Source organism: Monodelphis domestica, chromosome 1 (assembly GCF_027887165.1).
Source record: "Monodelphis domestica isolate mMonDom1 chromosome 1, mMonDom1.pri, whole genome shotgun sequence".
Taxonomy (NCBI): Eukaryota; Metazoa; Chordata; class Mammalia; order Didelphimorphia; family Didelphidae; genus Monodelphis; species Monodelphis domestica.
Window position 1 is genome coordinate 534,377,933 of NC_077227.1, and position 26,883 is coordinate 534,404,815.

Below are 26,883 nucleotides of genomic sequence, written 5' to 3' on the forward strand. Positions count from 1 at the left end.
GGAGACGGCACAGGAATTCATCAAAATGAAAAAAAGTTTTGAGGTGATGGAGCTAAGAACTCTATTAGTTAGCTGAGAGATAACAGCTCTGTTTCTCATGAGGCTAAGCAATAAGGCAAACCTGGAGTATAAGAAGCCAGAGAGGCAAGGTGAGGTTGTAGTACAATGTAGAACTGTCAAGGGATGAGTAAAAGGTCAGCTTTGGATGCTGTGGAATTGTGTCCAGGGTGCTTGTTCAGGTAGGTAGTGGTTGGACTAAAGGACTTCTGAGGACCTTGTGAATCTGAGTTTGGAATTCTGTGAGAAGTGTGTAGAGTTAGTCACTGCCCCCCCCCCCAAAATTGTATTAAGTATTTTTATAGACTGATAAAGGTGTGTAGGAGTGGGAGAGGGAAAGAGATGGAGATTCCAGAACTTCTAGTCCAGATTCTCAGATTACATATGATGCTCATAAAGTAATTATTGTCACAGTAGTATTGACCAGGCAATGATTAATGCTTCAGAATTTTAAGCTCCAAAAGGAGAAATATTCCATGTGAGATATGTGTATTTATGGATATGCACATGTCTCTACATATACGTGTATATAGGAAAATCTGTGATTTTGCTCAGGTAAGAAACTCCTGATGCAGAAACCCTCTCCATTGATATAGATCAATAACTTCTAGGACTCTGAGAGGTTCATAGGATCAGCGATTTAGAATTGGAGGAAGCTGAGAGGCCACTCATTTTGCCTTACTGTACTTTATAGTTTATGAAAACTGAGGCACAGAGATGATACGTCACTTGGCTATGGTCACATATCTCCTGTATCTTAGAAATAGGACTTGGTACCAAATCTTCCTGACTCTGAGACCAGACCTCAATAGCCAGTATGCTATGATGAATCTCTTCTACATGAAGGTTATATGTGTGTATACATACATAAAAACCAAACTTTCCTTTCAAAATATGTATGTGTCTATGTTAGTATGTGTCTATAAATTAGGATCATATATGAAAAAATCAACTAGTTGCCTTTTAAAGTATAACTTGCTCCAGGCGTGTAGACTCTGCCTTTCTTTACACAAGACTCTCAATGTCCCGACTCCAGGCATTTCTACTCGCTGGCCCTCATGCCTAAAACCCTCTCTTTCTTCATCTCTACCTCCTAATTTCTCTAGTTCTTTATGTATCAATTAAAATTTCACCTTTTGCAAGAAGCTTTTACCAAGTGCTTCCTCTATGTTGATTATTTCGGATTTATTCTGTATATATATCTGGTGTGCACACAGTGTGCATATTGGTTCTTATGAGGTCCTTGAGAACAGAGACTGTCTTTTACTTTTCTCTCACATTTAGTATAATGTCTGGCACATAGTAGGTGCTTACTAAATGCTAGCTGATTGACTTTAATCCTCAAATCCTTTGCTTGATAACAAATTTGCTTTCCAAAAGATATATGTACCTGTACATGTGTACAAATATATATATACATATATATATACATACGTGTATATGCACATATTCAAATATACACAAAGATATATGCTGCAAGACTTCTGAGAATGTAATATATCTAAATCATCATAGTTTTATACTTCTCTGTCCTTTATATGGAAGAATACAAATGGAAAAGAGAGTTATTTTCCAATCCCCCAAATGAATCTATTTTACAACAAAACTTTCTGAATTTTTGATCGGCAGGGTAAAGTTAGAAAAGAATGCATAAATCCTATAACAATGTGAATCTGAAATAGTAATCTTCTTTTACACAGAACCTGGGAAAGGAAATGCACCATTTAAATATCAGCAGGAATGTTTTACTTAAGTGCCTCTGTGGAGAGACCTCTAGCTCAAAGGAATATCATCTAGTCTACAATTTTCAGATGTCTTCAGGGAAGTTTTAATGTAATTTTGTGCTGCTAAAGTAGGGGTTGAAATAGGTGGCTCTTCTTCAGGGAGAATAAAATGGAGTAAAATGTTGCTGATATGCTAAATAATTTGTGTCGAGAAGAATGGTCCTAGGTTAGCAGACAGATAAGAAATTGGATTATGGTATAGGGGCATTAAAAAATGAAAGAGCTTCATATTTCTGGTGGAGTATATAATCTTAGAGGTTAAAGTTTTTACAGTAGAAAATCTAGTAAAAGTGAGAGAAATGGCTTGTTTTTCTGGCATATTTAAGATCTCTGATATTTACTAATCAGCCTTTGTTAAGTATGTATTTTTACTGATCAATTTCTTAGGTTAAAAAATCAAACAAACCAAAACAGAAAGTCTGTATGTTTTTGTTCACTTACTCTGGTTCCTTAGAGAAACTCGTTAATGCATTACTGTCACTTATTTTCACTGAAGAATGGGTAACACTATGGGCCTCATGATGTAGGTCAGCATGGTAGTGGAACCCTTGAACCCATTGAACTCAACCTAGGACTTCCTAAAGTCCCCATACTCTCCTTGGAAACTAGTAGGAAGGTCTGTAAAAGGCAGACTATATTATTGGCAAGTTGTGCTGTGGTTGTGGGAACAAGTTCAATTATCATTTGCAACCTTTGATCTTGAACTGGGAAGTAATATCTCATGAGACTGAAAACTGCACATGAGAAATCTTGTGGCTGAAGGGAAAACTGTCTAATAATCATGATTCTGATCCTTGTACAGAAATGTAATCAATTACCTTGAGAAATTCTTTGAAAAAAAAAACAATATTCTTTTGGGAAAACACTTGGTGCATAATGGATTTTAGAAAAAGATCATTGAGAACACTAATTTGTTTCTTAAGTGGTGTTCACTGTTTAGCCAATTAAGAGCCAATTAAAATGTTCCTTTAGCCTCCATTTCCCAAAGAACCTTCACATCTAGAAAAAAGCAACTGAATTCAACATTTGTAGTTCTACAGAGAGAATTTTATAGGACATGTGACTATTCATAACTTGGAGCCAGTACTTTAATGATTTTAAAATATTTGATTCATCATATAAAGCTGCAAAACATCCCAGGAGAAAATCTCATTTCAATTAAACAAATGTAGTTTTAGATCCTGTTAAGTAGAAGGACCTGGAATACAAAGGCAGAAAATAAGACAGTGCTTGCCATTTTGGAAGTTGTGTTCCATTGGAAGTATTCAGTGTATGCACAGATAAGTAAATAAAAAAATAACCTTTTTTTTTCTATCAGACTTGTGATTTTATAAGTTTAGGGCAGTGATTCTCAAGTTTTTTGGTTGATAGATCCATTTACACTCTTAAAATGTACTGCAGATACCTGCAAGTAGCTTGTTTATGTGGATTATAACTATTGACATTTATCATATTCACATTAAACTATCTTAGAATTATTATGAAAAGAATTTTTGACCTCACAGATACCCTGAAACAGTTTCAGGGACTCCCAGGAGTATCAAGATCACAGCTTGAGATCCTCTGACTTAGGGAAATCCTCATGAATGACAAAAACTAATAACATTCTCAGCAAACTATAGCCTTGGAGAGTTTCTCCAGAGAACCTAGAAGCTATGTGATTTGCCCAGAGACACACAATGATGTCAGAAATGGGACTTGAACCCAATAGATTTGTTGCTGAAATGAGTTCTTTATCTACTACACCATGCTGCATTTTCATATACAAAGTAATTTCAATAATAAAAGGAGAGCACTGTTACCAATACCAGGTCAAGAAGATTAACAAAGACTTGAGTGGAAGGAGACAGGAGCTTTATTTGTTCTTGCTTTGGGTGAAGGTTCCCAATCTTTACCAAACTGTTTACTCAACTGGTAAATTATCCTTATTATGGAATCAGAGTAAATAGTTGACCCAGTTTTTAAGTATGGAAGCCTCTATGTCCCTAGGGGGGTAATCCAGGTGACAGTGTGACAGACCTAAAGTCAAGAAGACTTATCTTCCTAAATTCAAATTTGACTTCAGACAATAGCTGTATGACCCTGGGCAATTCAGTTAACTCTTCTTGCCTCAGTTTCCTCATCTGTAAAATGAACTGGAGAAGGAAATGGCAAATCACTCCAGAGACTTGACAAGAGAATCCCAAATAAAGTCATCAAGAGTCAGATGTGACTGAAACAACTGAACCACAACAATAATAACATTTCCCACAGAATATATAGATAAGCATACCTGGGACATCCCTCTAAACTAAACTTCCTTCGTGTCAAATTTCAGGCTTGTGTCTCTCAATCTAACATTTTATATAAAGAGTATCCAGAGTTTGAGTAAAATGATTCTACTGTTGATTGTTTCTTTATTTTATTCCATCAATAAAAGTAATTATCTGGCAGCTGGGTGGCAAAGTGGGTAGAGTTTTAGATTTGTGGTCAGGAAGACCTGGATTTGAAACTGACTCAGGCACTTTAAGAGTTGTACAATCATTATCTCTTTCATCCTCGGTTTCTTCCTCTATAAAATGTCATTTCCATTGAGTGAGATAATGTATGTGCTTTGCAAACCTTAAAAGTGTTGTGTATATATTAGATATTATTATAATAATAATTTGAGTTTAATTGGAACATTCAATGATCTTATTTCATATATATATGTATGTATGTATATATATATATATCATATTATTACTAAAAACAGAGTAGCAGGGACCACTTTACAACAAATAAAATTCTAATTTTTTATGTAAAACAGAACTCTACCCTGACTCCTTTTTAAATTTGTATTTAAGAAAAATGGGTGGGGTTCATTAATTAATTGGATACATTCCTTTTTGCTCTTGCAGACAGGAATATGACAAGTACTCTCATCTGTGCTGATAATTGTATCATGAGCCAGGAATGGATCTCAATAGCATCTGATCCTGTTGGCTAATTGTTCTCAGAGTAGCTTGCCAGCAATGATACAGTAACTGAAATCATTGTGTTTGGCAGACAAAATCCAACTTTACACTAACTCCATCAAACATGTGAATTCATTCAGTAGTTGGGAGGGGGTGCATTTTGTAGCTTAGATATGCCTGTTAGCCCATCAAGCATAAGAGAGTCTACAAAAACCATACTGTTTTCCTACTATGGCCCAGGCAGGCAATAAGAAACATCTGTCCTTAAATTTTTTCAGGCCAAAAATTCTGTGTTAGGTGGCATAATGATCTTGGCCATCAACCAAGTGTGAATATTCAAGAAGATTTAGAATTCCTCTCTGAGGATAATATTAACTCTTCCCACTAGGTACTGGGGACGTTAAGACCAAAATTAAATAATTTCTACCATCGAGTTCTACTTGGGAGATATATCATGTAGACAAGGCAATAATTACAAACAATGTAAAAAGTCATTCATTTCAAGAGGAAAAGTGGTAATAGTTGTTGGAGAGGGAAAATGGGTAGGGAATCAGGGGAAGCCTCCTATAAGATCTGGCACTCGAGATATGCTTTCATCTAGGCTTTCTGTAAGGAGAAGAGGAGAGTATATTCCAGCTATGGGGCAACATTTGAGCAAAGGCACAGAGAGAAGGGATGGCGTGTTATGTATAGGGATCAACAACTGGCCCTGTTTGAACTAGAATGCAGCGTACATAAAGCTGATGATACTAGAAACAGAAAATGATATACTTGGACCACAGTATCATTGTTGTCCAAGCTAAAGCATCTTCATTAAAAACTAGGCTTTGATATTATAGCCACAACTTTACATTATAAAGACAGTTTGCTATATCTTTCATAGCTATATTCAAAAATATTGTCTACACTGGTTATGGCAGAAAGATTCTTAGATAATTTTCTACTTATATTAATATGAAGGAGAAAGTGTGTTCCTTATGATGGATTCACTTACATATAAGAAGCAGTCTGGTAACAGTTCAAAAGTACTGTATTTGGAATCAGGAGATTTACAACTAAAGCTTAGCTCTGGAAATTACCAACTGTACGTTTCTGGGGAGCTCATATCACAACCTTGAACCAGAGTTTCCTCATCTGGTAAGTGGGCTTCGTGGGGTAAGAGGTGATAATGCTTCTATTTATGCTATTGACCATACAGGCTTATTGAGAAGTGAGTATTTTCTAAACTTAAAAGCACTATAGCAATGAGCAATTATTGTTATTGTCTATCACAGTTAATTGGCTATTTAATTAGAATATATGGTCATAAGTAAAAGTAAAAACAGCAGAACTAGCCCCAAAGAGCAAATTTAGAGATATTATCAGGCACAGGAAATTAGAGAATCCCAGCATGTGGATTGAATTTGACTTTTGATTTCCTAGGTGCTAATACAAAGATATAAATCCTTTGGGTCCTGATGATGATGATGATGATGATGATGATGTTACAAAATGATGGTGATGACAATGATGTATTCTTATATAAGTCAATAAGTACTATGTAACTCCAAAGAAGTTACCTCTTTGCCTTAGCAACTAGAAAACTAGGAGTTAAACAATGTCCAGCTGTCAGAATTGTTTGTTCTCCAGTGCCTGATAATATCTCTATCTTTTTGCTCCTTTTAGGTAGTTTTATACTGTTTTTCACTTTTACTTGCAGGTATATATTCCAGACAAATAGCCTAGTCATGTCAAATAAACATGCATTTATTATTACCTATTAGGTGCCAAGCACTGTCTCAGAAATAGACATATAGATGAGAAATTACATAAATAAAATACATGTAGCTTCCAAATCATGGGCAAAGAAGTCTGAGTCTCATTTTTGTAGATTCCTTGAGCAAAAAGCCCTCCATTATTCTGCCTTGGACTACATCTCTGTCAGATGGAAATGCTAGATAATAACATTTTGGTATTGCTCAGCCAGATCCAATAAGGACTAAGTTTTCAACTGTAATAACTGTATGGATAAGAGATTTATCATTTAGCAGGGGTCTATTGTCTAGACTAGTCATGTATAGAACAAAAGGTTCTTTGATGTTTCTCATTGGGCTGTATTTTTGTATGATGATAAAGTATCCATCAATGGATACATCCTAATAAAGCAGAGAAATTAGGGGAGACTAATTATATAGCCGCTAAAATTTTCTTATTGTTTCTTATTGTTGATCATCACACTTTTCAGATTGGCCTAACTCAACTTATTACTTTGATTCTTAGCTAGTTAAAAATGACAGATGAAATATGGCTTAGGAGTATCTAAATTTTATTTTAGCGCAAAGGAATTAAGAGGCAGGATGATGGAGTAGCAGAAGCTCTGGCCTTATAAAACCTAGGTTCAAATATTCTTTCAGTTACTCTCTGGTTTTTTGGGGGGGAAGTCATTAAACCAATTGGCGCTTCAGTTAACCCTAGAGAACCTCAGGTCCCAGATTCAGCTTGAAATGAACTCTCTCCATTTATAATAGTGCTAATTGTACTTTCACTCATCTCATCAAAGAATACAAAATAAAAAATAGGACCCAATAGCAGATGGTTTCCCCTTGTCTCTCCTTCTGTACTCCACAGAGGAAAAAATTATCCTAAATCTAGATAACAGCACCTCCATGTGAATGATGATAGTCTTGTTAGGTCAGAGAAAAATCAATTATCCCTCTACCCACAATTACTATTAATCACAAACTGCTTCATGGTGCGTCAAAATAGGGTTTCTCTGACTTGAATCTGCATGAGTCTGAATAACCCACCTGTCATCCCCCAGTTTATAATTTTGATTCTGGACTTTCTTTCAGTCTTGTTTCTCTGCTGCTAAGTAATTTTTTTTTCCTCGATAAATTTTATTCTGCCCACCAAACCTAGAGGACATTTCCTCATTTTAAATGTATCTGTTAAGTGTGTAGATGTGTCAACAAATCAATTATCTGACTCCACTTAAGGTATCCAACAAGAAAAGCAAGGTGATATACCCAGATACCTTAACCAGGTAAAAACATTTCTCATTTGAATGTATCAATCTCAGCCCTTTGACTAAGTATAGCAAAATTTCTTTGTCAATTTACATATCCTTGAAAGCTGTGGGATAGAGTTTAATGACATTGCAAGATAATTGCCTTTTGTTTGAGAAAACTTGGTCGGGTCCTGTGAATTGTTCATAAAATAAAAATCCAGTTTGGGCTCCAGAAGTTTGAGTGTTCATCATCTTAAAGGTAGAAGTCTCAAGCAAGGCTCCCAAACAAGAACTGTTTGGGGGCAGATGCAGAAGGGAAGGTAGAATGAGAAAGAACCTTCAACTCAGCCTGGGTCTCAGTCTCTTTCCTTTCCCCCCAACCCCCAAATTTCCCTACATAAGGACCTTTTGGTCTTCAGAGAATTTGAAAATAAATACTTTTCAATGGTCTCCTAGTCCTAGCAGTAGCTGGACATAACTGATGTAGTGTCTACAACAAGAAGGCTTTTCTTCCCCTTTTGCCAGAGGACTTTTTGAACTCCTTTCTCTGTCTCTCTCTGTCTCTCTCTCTCTGTCTCTCTCTCTCTCTGTCTCTCTCTCTGTCTCTCTGTCTCTCTCTCTCTGTCTCTCTCTCTGTCTCTCTCTCTGTCTCTCTCTCTCTGTCTCTCTCTCTCTGTCTCTCTCTCTGTCTCTCTCTCTGTCTCTCTCTCTCTGTCTCTCTCTCTCTCTGTATGTCTCAGTTTTTCTGACTCTGTGTCTCTTCTCCTTCCTCTCTACTTTGGAATTGGTGTTTTCTGATGTCAGAAGGTAGGGAGAAAAGAAAGCTTCAGTCAGGAAAGATGGCAATAACAAGCACCTATTACATTTTCAACATAAATGGAATAATTCTAAGAGGAAAGGAAGGAAGAGGAGAGGTAGATTTTTTTTTCCTCATGGCCAGATAGTCTAGTTGCCCCATTAATAATTCTTTTAAAAAAAAGTATTATAGCTGAGCAGACAAGATCTTTGCTGGACTTTGGGGAATGACCTTGTCCAGTAAAGATTTTATGAATGTAAAAATTGAGACAGCATCATAGGTTGGAATCCAGTGATTTTTGAAGTATATCTAGGAATATAATACTATATGCATAGACATTTGGATGAAATATTTTAGAGACACATTTTACTATAGTTGATTTATTTGGATCTTTTTCTGTGAATTCAACTGAAAGTATATATCTTCAATTAAATTTCCCTTGGGTCTCAAAGGGATCCCATTCTATGTTATAACATTGTTTTCCAAAGAGACTTCACTGATCCTTGAAGCAAATACTTCTTACAGTCTTTTAAAATCCCACAGAAGGTGCTTTCAGGCTGGGGTGGACATGTTGAAGGCTGCTATGGGCTTGAGAGTGGAGCAAAGACCAGAGGCCAGGCAGGAGGAAGAGAAGAAGGAAGAGAACCTCAGAATCAAAACCAATTCATAGACTGTACTCCTACTAAAATGCTTGAGGCCCTGGTCCAGAGGGGAATAACCCTTTTGAACTTTAAATATCAGAGACTTTTGATTTCTCATCATTGTGCTAATCTTAATGTTATTCCTGAAATAGTAATCAGTGTCTACATTGGGAGACTAGGAAAAACAAAACCTCAACATACGCAGTCTTCTTTAAGACTCAACAAGGAGCTCAGCAGAGAGTTATAACCTCATTTAAGGGGGACATCTTGAGGACTCTAGCAAAATAACTTCCAGGAACTGTTCACCCCTTTACCTATATGGTCACAACTTCAGCCCACTTTCCCCATGGACTCTATACTGGCAGGAGAGTATGTCAGAGACTTTGAAGGAATGCTTTGTGTTAACTGAAGTAGCTATACCACTGTGACAAATATCCATTTCTAAAATCTAATTATACCTGACTGATTAATTGATATCAATTTATAATTATAAATTGAAGCACACTACTGTGGTATTATGAATTTTAACATTAGGAAACCACCACCCAAGTCATCAAAGCTACTCCTAGTCTGAGAAATTTCAAGATTCACAGTTTGAGGCATCCCTCCCCACCAAATATTTGTCAACAAACCTATGAATTTCACTGAGACACTTTTATTTCCTTATTGTTTCTTTACATTTATGGAATACAATTCTTCAAGTCCTTGAGTGGTTGGTTTGTTCTCTCTACAACTTGATGCATAAAAATGTCCATGATATAGCAGACAGAACCAGTGAGGGACATACTCTTGGCAGTGTTTCTAACCAAGGAGGGCAAATATGGAGTCCTAATACTAAGAGTGTAAACCAGAATGGTTAAAGAAGGGTCTCAGAATTTTCTAAATTCACATGGTAGGAGTAAGATAGGTATTCTGTGAAAAGCACCAGTGAGCTGCATTGTCACTAAAAAGTAAAAGAGAAAGAAAGGATCCATCAAAGAAATATTAAAGAATCTTTTGTGACAAGTAGTTCTTGTGCAACCTAGGTCCAAATTGAAACTATTCTCTCAACACTGCATATCTGAAGCAGATTCAAATTAGTCATTCATCTCTTCAAAATTTTAAAAAGAATGCAAAATGCCCTATCTTGATTTCTTCTGGGATCTGTATTTCTCAAGTAATTTTCCTGCTTGTTCTTTAAATTTGTTTGTTTTCCAGCCTGATGCTATAATTCATTTGTTAAATTCAAAATAGTGAGGAAATGCATTAGAGTATAAAGAAAATTCAATTCCACAGGAGTAGAAAAAATTCTGATGGAGTTTTTACTCATCTATCTCTGGTGAATGAAGTCCTTTTTTAAAATTCCATTTTTAATGTAATAATTGAAGCCTATCCAAAAAGAAGCACTGGAATGATAAGAGATATGGCAGAAAACAGATGCTAATGTCCATATAAATTGTCAGTTCCATGTGTTCTAAGATCACTGGGAATCGCCAGTAAAAACCATTCAATTAGTGATTCAGATGTGTTCAGCAAGAACCCATACTCATTTGAAGAAAAATATTGCTATAATCCCTCTACATTTACCCTACAAGGGTTTCTTCAAATTCTTTATAATTTGTCATTTATAAATAAATGCAAACAGGTTTCAAATGTTGATTTCATGATCATAAATTGGTGACATCTGGGGCAGATTTGAGAGTTTTGATATTGGTCTTTCTTTTGCTATGTTTTAAATTTTAATCAGAAGTTAAGCCTGTGTGTGTCAGGAAAGAGTTAAAGGCCAAATTTAATAACATTTCTACCTAGGGAAATTAAAAGAAAAGCCATATTTGCCTGAATTCTATTATTAACAGCTGATCTTAATTAAAAATAGTTACTGACCTCAATAATAGGTCTTTCCCCCCTTCTTCATCTTGAAATCAGTTTAGTTATTTCTTTCTTAACTCAACAAATCCAGTATAGGGGGTATGAGATGGTAATGCATTGTTTACAATGATGCCCTTGCAATTTTTAATTAAAGGGAAGTCCTTCCATTTGTATATTTTATGGCACCAGTACATTTTTATTACCTCCTGTGCTGTTGGGATTTCAATTATTTATGTAAAGTTGTTATTACAGCTCACTCTTTGTAAGTGGTCAGACTCGATGCTGTGAAAATGCCAGTGGGGGAAAAGTCTAATTAATTAAATAACTAAATTTTTAAAGACTTTACATCAGAGGTAGCTAAAAATGGAATTCTGGTTTCAATGCTGCTCAGAGGTATGGAAACATTTCATTATCCCATACTCGATTAGGTGATTTCGATTTAGTTAAGGCCAGTTAGCTGACCTTTGAATAGAAAGTCAAAAGCATATTTTTATAGCCGATATAGCTTTTTTTCCCCCCTAAGTCATCTATTTGGAAATGAATTGTTCTGAGTTTTGTTGAATTGAAAGTTTGAATATTGGAGGTGTAATTTTTACGGTCCTCTATTTCAAAGTTTAATTATGAAAAGTCAGCTAGTTATTCAAGAGCACACATGATTCCAGAACAAAATAGAGAAATATATGATAAATGCTATTGTAGTTGTCCTTTTAACCAAGAGCCCTATGCTTGGTCAATCTGCTTAGGACCATTTACAAAAAAAAAAAGGTGAGAGAAGAAGACTCAATTGAGAGGAAGATATCAACATATTGTACCTCCGTAGTATTAATATTCCATATTCATTTCAATGCCAAACATTTCAAAACCTAGAGATAATGCAATGGAATAAAGAAAAAAAAACCTTCAGATTACTTTTATTACCCCTGTTAGACCTGTCAATCACCAATCCCAGGCTGTCAACAAATATTCTATGTTCTCCCTGGGTGCATATCACTATACTAGGCACCAACCATGGATAATGAAATCACAGGCCAGGAATCATGTAACTAATTCAGGAAATGTATTTCATAGTCTGTTGCTAGTTTGCTTTCCAAATAAATCTGAGAATTTGATATTTTAAAATGCAATTAAAATATTTAAAGGGATAGGTCCTTCTGTATATACTGATGCTCTTAAAATGCCTCATTTCAGAATTCCTGAAGGTCAGACTCTAAATTTCTTTCTTCTTAGACAGAAATTTCCCTTGGGGCAGTGCCTGACAGAAGATAAGACAGAAAACTTATTTTGGAAATAAGCATATGATGGTTAGATGCAGCTATCACAGTGTCTGGCACATAGTAGGTAATTAATAAATGTTTATTGACTGACTGAGTGATTGAATTCCCAACAGGTTCTCTTATAACTTGCCATAGAAGAAAGGAGAACTAAAACAATAATATGTAGTAGTTTTTCATGATCTTGTGAGATTTCAGTAATGTTGGATAAGGAATTTTCTTGGACTTAAGTGTATGCTTGACTAATTGCCCTTTGAGATCCTCCAAACTGACTTAATTTGAATCCAAATGTCATCTCTTCCATGAAGCCTTCCTTAATCCTATCTTATTCTTTGGCAGTTTCATGGGAATAGGAGAAACAGTTTTTGAGCAACAGCTTGGCATAGCAAATAGATTGCTGGACTTGAAATCAGGAAAACCTGAAACTGAATCATTTCCCAGATACTAACTAGCAGTGACCCTGGGCAAATCTCTTAATTTCTTTCAGCCTCAGTTTTCTCATCTGTAAAAGAGAGTGATGACAATAGCATGTGTTTCCACAAAATTATTGAAATGCAGCACCTGCGATAGTGTGTGTAAAGTGTTTTATAAATCTTTTGGTGCTATAGAAATGTTACCTAATATTTAAACTTTGACTGTCTGTCTGGGCATGACATCATACATGTAGTAGGCATCTAAGCAATGTTTGAATTACATTTTCAGGAAAAGAAGATGAGTTTGTCAGCTGTCAAGATTGGGGAAAGATAGGGAAATGAGAGTTTTCCACTGTTACTCTAACAATACTAAGGGAAATTAAGACAAGCATCTGGTCTTCTGGGTGGATTCCTGTAATAAAATTATAGGGGGATGAGGACAAAAGTTATAAAATATGAGCAGACATGGATGGATTGCATTATCATTAGATGAAACTCATGCAATTAAATCAGTAATCCTTTTTAGTATTTCAATATGTAGAATATTTCACTGGTCCCTTCAAATAAAATAGATGAAAAGAGAAAAATGCTTGGCAATAATGATGCTTTACCTTGCAGGGATGGATGTGCAGAACATCTCTGATGCCTGGGGGGTTACCTGTACTTTCCCCTTCTCCTTGATTCTGGAATTAGTTTTCTTGACTCTTGAGAAGATGTCCACAACAATAACTGATATTAAACTAGGATAAGCCTTGAATAGGAGGTGGCTTTTGAACTGAAAAAAAAAATACTGAGGATTTTACAAGGTGAGAATAGGAAGGAAATAAATGCCAGGTATTTGGGGGACAGTCAGAGATATCGAGTGTTCTATGATTATTCCTATTGAAGAAAGATCTGTTTTTGTAAGTGGGAACAGACCAGTCAGGTAATAGCAAGTCAGGGAATATCTATATGATGTTTTTATTTTATCTCCATTTCATAAAAATAACATTAAATGAAATAATTTTAATATTTTGATGGATCTGTGATGACTATAAGAAGAATATTCCTTCCACAGTTTCAGAACATAACTTATTCACATTTTCTCTACTTTCCCATATCTGACATTCCATCTCTTGTCTCTCTGGTTTTGCAGTGGTGGTAGGTTCCATGCTTTCTCTCCTCATTTCTGTGTTTGGGAACCTCCTTTAGGGTTCACATATCTGTGCAGATACATAAGTTTCATGCCATCTGCACAAAGAGGCCTTTTCTATCATGTTGCTTCATCATCCTAATCACCAATAGGCTAGTCCTTGGAAAACTGACACAGTTGATCACTGGGACTTTAATTAATCCTAAGTGGTCCCATACTCAGTATAGAAGATGCAATTAATGATTGTGCTATCTGGGCTTAGCCTTGAAACATCCATGGTTACTTTTAGGTCCAGAAAGAGAACCTATGTGCTGGAAATTATTTCATAAATAATTATAGAATTGCCCAATGATATTCATAAGATCATGGAAAATAGCTACAAAAAATCCTAATGTGATGGGAAAAATAAACTACCTCTTTCCTCCATCAATTGTCAGGCAAAATGTATTTTACCTCAATGGGGACAAGTAAAAATCAATCTAGTACAATGCCTCTTATTTTATAGATAAGAAAACTGAGGCCAGGAAATTGAGAGACTTGCTCATGATTGCAGTGGTAGAAACCAGCAGAGATATTCTTTAAACTCCAGACCTCTGATTCCAAACTTAATGTTCTTTCCCCATGCACTGTGGAAGACCCCTCTCTCCATTTGTCTCTTCTACACTGGACTTGATTTTGACACAAAAACCTGGGCTGTCTTTGGTCTTTGAATCTGTCTCTTGCGAATGGTGTCCTTTTGCCTTCCCCACTGACTGTTGACTTCATAATCCCATCTGATCTACTTCTGGTCCTTCTCAAATAGGGGCTTAGTTAAGCCTGCTGACTTGTTTGTCTGAAGAGATTCTTTGGCAGTCTTTCAGTATAAACACTGGCTAAACCTATTTTGTTAATAGGCAAATCTCATTCACCTTTATGTGCTGGAAATTATTTAATAAATAATTATAGAATTGCCCTCTCCCACTCTTTCCACATACACACATTCTTCTCATCAACCTTTTGATCAACCCCATTCACTGATTGGGATGGACCCCATTCCACTGAAGATGACAGCATATCACCAGCCTTTACAAGACAGATTCTATTTATGACTTTAAACGGTCATTTGGGATTTCTTTCAAGGTTTTCCTTTTAATATAAAGTACAAATGAGTATTCATTAATTAACTGTTATATTTACTTTCCAAAATGATTCTATTCTGTTTTTTTCCTTCAAATTTGGAAGAGGAAGAAAATAGATGTTCCCTGGAGTGTTTCAGATAAAAATTTATTTCCCATTACCTGATTTTTATAGTGAAAGTTCAGATTTGTGTCCAACAGACACTACCCCAACTGGCCCCCTTTAATAGTGTGACTCATTCAAGACCATTGGGGTGGGAGAGGGGGAACAGAGTTCTGATTCTAGAGTTGGGAAGACCTGAGTGCAAATATGGCCTGGGCACTAGCTGTATGACCTTAGGCAAGTCACTTAACATATTAGCCTCAGTTTCCTCAACTGTAAAATGCAAAGTCAAGCAGCCCTGACCTCACAGGGTTATTGTGAGGATCAAATTTCTAAAATGTTTAGCACACAGTCTCTGGTACAAAATGATGCCATATAAATGGTTATACCTCCCCTTTTCCCTCCTCATGACTACCTCCAAAGAAGAATGATCACTGAGTCAGCTATCTGCACAGCTGGCCAAGAAGAAATCCTATTGACTCCTGAATATTCAAGCATAGATTTGGAGCTGGAAGGAAACAGAGAGCATCTCATCCAAAACACTCATTTTACAAATGAAGAAATTGATTCTTGATGCTTAGAGAAGTAGAGACCTTAAAGGCAAAGAATGTTTCATTTTTATTGCATCTTTGTATCTGAAGGACCCAACACAGTGCTTAATAATAATAGATATTTTTACTAAGGATATGTTGATTGGTCAAAATTAAATAGCAGTTGAAGGATTCAAACCCAGTTCCTTTCATTCTAAATCTTGGGCTCTCTTCACTTTACCATACTGCCTCTGTTGGGGGGTGGGGGGGAACAGCAATTAAGCTGACATTGAATAAAGGTGTAAGATCATTCAATGTAGCCATCTTGCTCACTCAGCCACAATTCCCTGTGGAAAGCCAGAATATATATACCATTGGAGCCAAGAGTTCACACCTTTAAAACCCAACTGCAGGCAATTAAGGAGACAAAATACATTGTATGCACATTGGCCTAACTTGGTACCCCAGTACTAGTGAACTATCTCTGAGAAGATGGATAATAGGGGAGGGCTGTTAAGTCCTATAATATAATACTTCGAGTTGGACTATAATAATAGTCCAACTGAGAAATTTAAATGGGATTTTTTTATTGCTGGAATTTTCTGGAGGCAAAAGTATGGCTTAGTATTTTTGTAAAAGTGGAAATTGAAATAAAGATGTTATAAAGATATTCTAAACAGAATAATGTTATTTTCCCACCAGTGCTGACATGTCACCCATAATAATTTCTGCTATCAATATTAAAATCTCAGGCTGTATATTTTTCACCTGGCAGAAATTACTTCTTTTACTATTTCATGTTTTCCTAAAAAGCTATATTCTCTTCTATCAAATTAACATTCCACTATTTTTGTTACTAATATTATAGATAAGAGGCTTAGGAATATATATACATAGTTTCTTATAATTGAATAGACCATAGAAAACAATATAAATGTCCTGCAGTATTTTTAAGCTGCTAATTTTTTTTTTATTAACAAAGAGGAATATAACATTTAAAAAGAACCGAGTTGTATCTCTATCCCTGCCCAACACAACAACATTATTCCACATAATGCTTGGAATCATCATGGCATTGAGAATGAATGGCTCTGAACTGTGGAATTACAGGGCACATTTTTCATGTCTCTGACTAGACAGTATAGCAAGAAATATAACAATGAGGTATATCAGTTGCAGGTTATATACACAGTCAAAGCAAGAACCTAATAATACTTTGTCACTTTGTCATTACTTAATTCTGTGATGGTTGCAGTTATGCACATAGAATATAGAAGCCTTGGTCCCTGGAAGTGAAGAACAACTCAATTTGGGGAGATATTAAGAATCATCTCCTCTCATGTCCTCCTCTGATGGATGCCTCCTTGGAGGTTGCACTCAGGTCTCAAAGGCTATGCCAATGGAGCAGCGGGTTCTATTGTGCTGGTAAAGCTTGAAATATACACCCAGAAAGAACCTGTGCATCTGTGTGTGTAGTTATTTTTTTTTCCAAACACAAAACTAAATCTGGAGTGATTGATCATAAGATGTTTTTCTGTCAGGAAATATAATTTTTTTGGATACAATAACTCATAAAATCAACACATAATATGTGGGCAATGTAATCTGTGGAAGCAGAGAAAGCACCAATACTGCTTCTTGATCCAAAATAAAAATTAAGGATATAATTAAGCAAACATAGTAGTGCTTCTTCCCTTTTTTCTTGCTATTGAAGCATCATAGATTTAGTGTTAAAGTAGACCTGAGAGAACCATCTTGTTTTGCAGATAAGGAAACTGAGGTCTAGAGGGAAGGAATTTGTCCAAGGTAACGTAAGTAATAAGTGCCAAATCCAAGATTTGAACCCCAAAATTCTGATTCTATATGTATTACTTTTTCCCACTTGCTATGATATAATGTTGTCAGATTGCTGGTTGAGTATTATGGCATTTTAAAAAATTAGTTTGCTATTTGGTCACAAAGGTTCATGGCCCTTCACAAGTCAAATTATGGCTCTCCATAATAATAATATTGGAATTATTCAGGCAGAAGTGCCCCTGGGTGCTTGCTGCACTGTTTGGGAAAATGAGTGCTGTAGCATTTTTATTGAAAACAAAGCTAGTGTTCATAGTTTTTGCTGGTGTCTGAGTTTTATTATATCTGTACTGTTCAGAAATATCTCTTGCATACAGTCAATGCTTACTAAGTGCTTGTTGATTGATTGATAAGAGCACAAATTTAGGCTAGATTTAGAGAATATCTAGTCCAATCCTTATTTTATAAAGGAGGGATATTGAAGCATAGAGAGATTAATCTCTTGCTAAAAATTCCACCACTAGTTAATAGCAGAGCATGAGTCCTCAAAGCTTGGTCCTCTAATTCCATATCCAGTGTTTCCTGTCCATTGCACAATGTTGCTATCCTGTCATATTTAACTCCAAGGGAAGGTTTCATTGTTATTATTTCACTTACTCTCTCCCCAGCTTGCAAACAGGTGCAAAGGACAATACTAAATTCACTGGAAACAACAAGCTGTTCTCCCTTAACTAAAGGAGAATGATTACAAAGTTCCATAAGGCACATTTGTTCAGAGAAGGTAAAAAGCCGGTGGCTCCTGGGATTTCAACTTTGTTGAAGAGGTTGTAGAACATTCCAGGTTGCTTTAAAGTCAAGAATAAAACCCTTAACTAAAAATTTTGGTACATGGGATAAGCAGCACACAGTACATCCTGAGTTGATCAAGGTAGGGAGACCAAAGCCCAGAGATATTAAAATAAGTTCCCTTCGTGGTCTCCTGAAGTGGGTATGGGATGGGAGAGCAGGAAGTTGTTTATTAAGTCTTTATTCTATTAGCTCTGTCTCAACTAATTATCTTTGTTAACTAAGTTCAAATTTATATTATTTCTTGCCTTCTGAAAGTTCAAAAAGGAAATAAGCACCTTCTAAATTTAGTATCTTGAGACAAAGACTGGATCACCCGAAATTGGTCATACCTCTGGGAAAGAGTTTAGATTTTGAATCCAAGAACCTGATTTGAAAACTTGGCCCTATTGTTTGCTAGTTATCTGCCCTAGGGAAAGTCACTAATTTCTTGGAGACTCAGTTTCCTTCTCTGAAAAATGAGGCGTTATATTGAGTAATTGATGAGATTCTTTCCAGCTCTAAATCTTAACTATTTTCTGATCTTGTTCCCTAATATTACACAAACTCCTAAACATTCCATTAGTCCCTTAATGGCAAATTCATATATATATATGTACTTGGAAGAATGGTGGAATTGTTTTCTAAATTCAAGAAGATTAATTCCACATTGATACACAAGGGTTCTGAACATGACACTCACCACTTCACAGTCAGTGTCCCCTGAGTTATGAATTAGTGGTTATCAGTTAATATCCCTCTCCAGCTTATGAATACTCATGTATTTATAAAATATCTTATTCATTGCTTAACCAAATGCCCATGTACACAATACTTCCTTACTAGGAGGAAAGAAAGAGCCTTATCCTGAAAGAAGTGGGAGGGAAATCAATTCAATCCAACATTGTGTACTATAGGAAAAGGGCACTGACTTTGCATTCAAGATACCTTCACTTAAATCCAGCTTACCTGTCTGCATTACTTTGGTCCAGTCATTTGATCTCCTTGGAGCTCAGTTTCCTCATCTATTAAATGAGTGAAGTAGATTAGATGATTTCTGAAGTCCTTCCCATTTCTAATCTCTTTTCTGTGGACACATACTTACCAGTATGAAAAGAATAACACGAAACCTCCTAAACTTAAATCAGTCCACAGACTAACCAATTCCCAGTTACTCCTTTCACAAGGCGATTGCTAATTTTTTAAACATTTTTTCTTTCTATGTAATGTTGCATTTCCTAGTCTGCCTGCACAATAAGACTGTATCTGTAAGATTTCTTGTTTAGTTGATTAGTCATTTCTGAATCTTTGTGTACCCATTTGGTGTTTTCCTGGCAGATAGTGTAGTGGTTGTTCACTTCTTTCTCAAGATCATTTTATAGACAAGGAAACTAAAGCAAACAGAGTTAAGTGACTTACCAGAGGCATAAGTATCTGTGTTCACATTTGAACTCAGGTCCTCCTGACTTCATGACTGGCACTCTAGCCCCTGTGCTGCCTAGCTGCCCTGCATCTATGAAATAGTTGAACAATTGTGCATTACAGGAGGTTAATATGATTTAATGGAATGGTTACTGTCACAATAAAACAGTACCCACATTGAAGCAAAAAATGATTTAAAAATGAACTAAGCAAATAAAAGCAGTGTTTCTAAAGCTATTGACCTGATATATGCTCTGGAGTTATATACCTTTTCCTAGAAGAGACTCCTGTTATTGTTATCTACCAGCAAGCTTTACCTGACTATACTTGCCCTTACAAAGGAAATAGATAAGGTAATACCTGTTGTGAGTTTAAAGGTTCCCATCTTTTCATGTTTGCCTATCTCTTTGTTACTTGCCAGTTGTCTGACCTTGGGCAAACTTCTCTCTCTTTAGCTTTGGGCCCATTTCCTCCTTGATAAAATGACAGGGCTAGACTAGATGATCTCTAAGGTCCTTTTCAGGACTAAAATTCTATGATTTTGTGATTCAAACCTACACTGGGGAAATCATTCCCAAATCAAGGCTTCCTAGAGTAATGTACATCATGGGTCCTTTTACTGTGAAACTATCATTCCCCAATCTGTACATTTCTGGAAATTAAATGTCCCTTCCTTACCAATTACATAGACACTATTCTTAGAATTGAATTTGAGCTCTATTCGGAAATTGGTGAAAAACTTCAAGGCTCATTTTTCACTAAATTGGATATGGTAACGTTACTGTAATAGAAAAAAATCTACCAAAGTTGAATTGGAATTTTTTTCTATTAACTTAGTTATGAGAGCAAAATTTCAGCAACATAGTTTCAAAATGAAAATGAAATCACAAAGTCTGTTATGTGGCTGTATACCTATATTCCCATAGCTAGCTAAAGTCTGATTTTTCCATGTAGGGAAGTTAGTTTATTGATTGGTCATCTGAGAGCAGAAGAGGTGAGTGTGAGAGGTGAGTAAGCTAAAACTGTTATAACCTGTATACCACCTGATCTATCAGGCAGGCATCACTGAGGATGGATACGGTAAACATGAATTTTCCAAATAAATGAAACAACTCTTCTAATGTCAAACTTTTTTTTTTCTGAGTTTAAGCCTTTTTTCTAGAAATATTTCTGAGGTGTATTCTTTGAATATGACTTACCTTTTTAAAAATGACTCATAATTATCATGATGCAGACTGATATGTGTTAGAGTGTTAGTTGAGAAAGAGAAAGAGGGTCAGAAACAAAAACAGAGAGAAGGGGTATAGGGTTCTGTGTTTTACAACATTCCTCATTCTACCTTCATAAGGAGGAAGTTGCTCAGATTTCACCTGTAGGGAGGAAGTCATTTTTATATCCTTCTGTATACTGCCTCTGCTTATCCAAAGAATAAGATGCTTCCCTGGCCAATTAAAATCACAAGGTTCACTGGCTGGTGTTAGATACTTACTTGTTCTTGAGCATACACCCCCAAATTCCCTTAGCAGGAGAGGGAATGCATTGGAATAGTCATCTATTAATTCCTCTTTCCTTTATCACTCATTCCCCACCCCCACCTCCAGCTTTCCAGTTGGGTTTTCAGAATTTCCCATAATGCTTCATATTCTCAACCTTTGAATACATGAATAGTTAGGCTTGTCTCCAAGGGAGGAATAGCACATTTTTTCTGTGAATCTCTGTGGACTGATCTCACCCAAGCAGAACATGGGAGCAGACAGTGACAAGGGGGATGGGAAGAGCACAGGAATCAAAACAAGGAGGTAAACATTGGTATTCAGAATCACAGAGGAGACAAAGCTCTCCTTGTCTAAGAAAGGGAATCCCAAGGAATGAGAATTTGTGAATATTCCAGTTTCAAGCTTACCCTTCTTTTTCCTTCAAGGTTTTGTGACCATTAAAATTAGTATTTCCATAAAGATTCAATGTAAAAAAAAAAGAAAGAATTATCTTAGAACAGCTCAATAGGAACATTTTAAATGTGTCTAAACAGCAAGGTTATCCTTCTCTTGTCCTACCATCTCTATCTTCCTCGAAGCTTAAGCCGTGCTCTGAGTATAGACTTTTCTTCCAGTGCATAGGGATAAAATCCAGCATCAGATGAAAGAAATGAGAATGAATTGATTCGATTGGCTTTCCATTCCCATCAGTAGTAAGCTTCTCCCATGCAGTAGCCTCATGATGGATTTATATTTGTCCAGATGCAGGCAGGCGTGACGATGAAAAAATTAGGTGAATAATTTTCTTTTTGTTAGAAGGAAATAAGTGCTTTGTTCAAGGGCTTTATCATCTGCTGTGATAGAGTCCTGCTGGAACTTTGTATTTTATTTATGATGGGCAAGCCAGAAGTAAGGATACTCTTTTAATTTTTTTTCAAACTTCCTAACCTTACCTCTCCCATTGTTTGCTCTATCTTGCCAGTATTAAGCTTAGCAAATTTTTTTCCTCTCATTGTTGGCCTGTTAAGATAAAAATCATCATTGTTTTTGTCAGGGTTTTGAACTTCTTTACACACTAGAAATGGAATATCTTTTGGGGAGGTTCAACCGGGGTCTGAAAAGATCCTAACAAATTGGAATTACAACCTGAACAAAGGAAGGGAGGGTAGAGATAAACCTAAATATGGATAAATGTAAATCCTATACTTAGGATCAGAAAATCAACTTCATAACAGGTTCATATTTGAAAACAATTTGCAAAAGTTGGTGGGAGGGGTCCAGTGTCCTGGTTGCTAGGGACTGTTTTTTGCCTTTCTTTTTTATCTCCAGAACTTAGAGTAGTAACTAACATTTATTAAAATGCTTGGTGATTGTATCATTATGTGAAACAATGGACAGAGTCCTGAATTTGGAGTTAGGAAAACCTTAATTGCAAGTTGTGTAGCCTGGTACAGTCATTAACCAGTGTATACCTTAGGTTTCTCATCTGTTAAATCTTAATAATAATAGCACCAACCACCTAGGTTTGTTGCAAGACTCAGATGATATATTTGTAAAGACTGGTTGCAAATTTTAAAGCCGTATATGAATGTTAGATATTGTAAGTGCACTTAGAACTCAATCTAAGCAGAACCAATGGGACAGCTAAAAGTGATATTTTCTTGGGTTGTCTTAATAGATGCTTAATGTCCAGAACAAGAAGGGTTATAATCTAGTACTGCTTTTTTTCCCCCAGATCAAACCTAATATGAAGTATTTCTGCCCAAAATTTAAGACTAATACCAACAAACTAGATGACTGTCCAGGATGGTATGAGTCTAAAACTATATAATACAAGAATCTGTTATGGCACTAAAAAAATAATTAGAGAAGATATGATACTGTAGGATTTGAAAGGCTATCTTGTAGAAGGAAAATTAAGCTACATAGCTTCTGATAGCAGAATTATGACCAGGACATAGGCAAATATTAGCTAATGGTAGGAGCTTCAGTACATGGAAAAATACCCCCAAAATAGAGCTGTATAAAAACAATGGAAAGGCTTCATATAAACTAATGAGGTTCCCATTCTGGGAAGTATTGAAGCTGAAGGAGTCAATGAGGTGTTAAAAGGAATACCTACATCTGAAGGGAGGTCAAAGAAGAGAATCTCTAAAGTCTTTTCCAACTCTAAGATTTCATAGTTTCATTTTGTGGAGATAACCACCTTTGATAATCTTACTCCCATTCTTACCAAGTAAGTATTCAGTACATGGTTTTGCAAACTTAATGAGACCAGGCTGAAGAAAGTCATTCCCTCTTCTGAATCACCTTCTTTCTGAAAATGATCCTAGAAATCAGGAGGCAAAAGGATATTGTGAGCAGTTTTTAACTGAATAAGAATAGGTGAGTTGCTGGAATTTTTATCTTAATATAATCAGTCTGATTAACAAGTTTTCCTTACATTATTTCCTAGTATATTAGTATATATAGAAATCATTAAAAGTCAAAGATGGAAAGTTTTTTCCCCTTCTTTTAAGTGCTTTGCATTACAAAAATAAGAAAAAAAGAAATATTGTATTATACTGACCAGAGCTACTAAATACATATATCCTTTAACCCCCATATTGATAAAAATCCTAGAATGAATGCTTTAGTAAATATGTGGCACCATTTTGTGGCAATCATAATTCCTTGGCAACATGACAATAACATGTTATAAAATTAAAGTATTTATGTGAAAATTCATTCTACCTCCAAAGTGAGCATAGAATTCTCCATTTTTTATCTTTTGACTTCATATTTATGATTTTAAAAAGAATATGTTGTGGCCAAGGAGGTTTAGGGTATAGTACCAAATGATGAAGACAATATTGATAATTGTTCATATTTACATACACACTCATGACACAAGGATGATAAAATGAAAGGCTATACAAGTATTTAGGACTAAGTAGTAGTCTTTAAGAGCAGCTGTTTGTCATAGTGGATAGATTTCTGAGGTGGGAAGAATGAAGGCTCTATCTTCTTGTGTTCAAATCTGACCATAGTCACTTATTAGCTGTGTGACTCTGGTTATATTAAAAAAATGCAAAAACCACATTCTCTAGATACTTCCTAGTTGTGTGATCCTAGGCAAGTCATTTAACCCCCATTGCCTAGTCTTTGCTGGAGTACTTATTCTAAGATGGAAGGTAAGAGTTTAAAAAAAAATTCCCTATTCTCAAAGAGCTCACTTGAATTCTAATAGGGGAAGAAACATGCAAATAACTATATAAATAAAAGATATATACAGCATATATATGTATATATATATATATATATATATATTAAAGATAAGGGAAATAATGTGGGTTAGGCAAGATGTGAGCACCTTTGGAAAGGGCCTCCTTCAGAAAGGGGAATTTTGTGTTAGTATTGATGGAAACCAGGAAATCTAGAAGTTAGTGATGAAGAAAGAGAGCATTCCAGGAATGGATTTGTGGGGTGGAGAGTGACGTAAATGGACAGAGTTTTTATGATAAACAGTAAGTAGGTCAATGGAGCTGGATCAGAGTGTCTAGAGTGTGGTAAAGTTTAAGAAGAATGGGAAAATAGGAAGGACTGGTTATAAAGGACTTCTTTCACACACATACACAAAAACCCTTCATATTTGATCCTAGAGATAATAATAAATCATTAAGGTTTATGGAGTGGGTGGTGTAACTTGTGCTTTGGAAAAAAAATCACTTTGCTAATTAAATGGAGGATGGAAGGAAAGAAGAGACTTGAGGGAGGGAGACGAGTTAGAAAATTATTGCAATAGTTTAGGTGAGAGGTGATGAAGTCCTCTTTGAGGGGAGTGAATGAGACATATGATGATAGAAAGAAGATTTTGCATTGGATTGACTATGTGGGGTGAGGAGACTAAAGACTTGAAGATGACACTGAAGTTGCTGGATTAGGTTATAGGGAAAGTACCAGTGCTTTTTATAGTAATAAGGAAATTGAGGAGAGGGCATAGTATAGGAGGAAAGAAATGAATTCTGTTTTGGACTTTTTCAGTTTGATATACCTATAAAGCATTTAATTTGAGATGTCCAAAAGGCAAGTTGCAAATAAGGCCTGGAAGTAAGAAAAAACTATTGCTAGATATCAAGATTTGAGAAACATCTATATGGAGGTGATAATTAAATTCATTGGACCTATTAAGTCAAGTAAGATGTTACAAAAAAAGAAAACAAAAGGACCCAGAAGAGAGCATTGAGGGGAAATACAGAGCTAACAGGAAAGAAATGGATGAAGATTCAATAAAGAGAGTGAAAAGGACCAGACAAGTAGAAGAACTAATATATTTATATATATATATATATATATAAATATATATATAATAGAAGAACTAATATATCTATATATTAGTTCTTCTACTTGTCTGATATGTGTGTGTGTGTATACTATGTATATATATCATGAGAACTTAGAAATGATAAAATATTCAGTTGAAAATGGAAACTAAAGATGTCAAAGTCTGCAAAAAGAACAAGAAGATGAAGACTGATAAAAAAGGCCTCTAGATTTAACAGTAAAGTGAGAACTGATCATTTTGGAAAGGGCAGTTTTATTTTAGCGAATACATCAACAAAAGATTAGATAGCATTTAGAAACAAATAAGAAGGGAGGAAGAAATGAGGAAGTAAGAAGAGGAAACACTAAGAATAGATGGTTATTTTATTGAACCTAGCCAACAAGGGGAAAAGAAATATAGGATGATATGTTAGGAATTAATGGATAAAATTATGGATTTTTAAGGATAAGAAAAAAGATGGGTGTATTTATGAGCAATATGGATAGAATCTGAAGTTAGTGAGACACTGAACTTTAGAGAATGGAAAGATTGCAAGGGCAATACTAGAGGAGAAAAGAGGCTGAAATCAAGGGCACATTATAGGAATTAGGCTTGGGCAGGAAAAAGACTATCTTTTCATTAGAGCTAGGAATGAAGAAGGAAAAATGGGGGGAAATATTTGAGAGGTGTGAGATGAGGAAGTAAAGGTGTTCTCATTCTTAAAAGTCTTATTTCTTTTCTTTGAAGTGTAAGATGAAATCTTTAGATGAAAGGGTGAAGGGAAAGTTATAGGTAGAAGGCTTGAGGGAGTGATGAAAATTTCCTTAAAACTGAGAACATGTCTTTCTATACATCACTATTTCTATAGCAATACTTTTTTTTTCTATTTTAGTCACAACAATAACATCTAAAAGTTCTTAATTTCTCTGTTATTGACTTTAAACTTGGTGACAAGTTTTTAATTTATTTTTTGTAGTCAACAATCATTACTTTAATCGCTATAATAACTTTCATTCTGTCTTTAATAACATGGAAACAAAAGTTATGTTGCTCTTCCTTCTCTTTATTCTTGTTTATCATTGTCTCTGATACCACAGTAAAACCATTTTTTCCACTTTGAATCTCCTTTTGTAGAAATCCTCACATTAGTCTAAGCTGCCTGTTTTTAAAATTTGGCTTTAGCATTAATTTCCATTGGAAGAACGTCAGTTCATTTGGGGCTTTATTTTTATATCCTGACACTTTCAGGACCATGCCATTTATTTTTCTATTGATTTTCAGTTTCTTATCCTTCCAGCTCTCTTTTAGTAGGTTTTCAAAATCTTAGCTGATGAGTTCCAATTTCTAGGCATCCACAGTTTTACAGAGAAATGAATGAAAATTCAATAATGTATCCAAAAGGATTATAAAATTTAGAAATATAAATTCAGAGAGATCCATAAATCTAACTTC

At 35.5% G+C, this 26,883-nt stretch overlaps 1 protein-coding gene across 2 annotated transcripts in view; it reads left to right on the plus strand.

Moving 5' to 3' along the window:
- Positions 1–26,883, plus strand: part of CDH13 (cadherin 13) — a 1,329,441-nt gene that overhangs the window by 1,222,449 nt on the left and 80,109 nt on the right. The gene's annotated exons all lie outside the window — the stretch shown is intronic.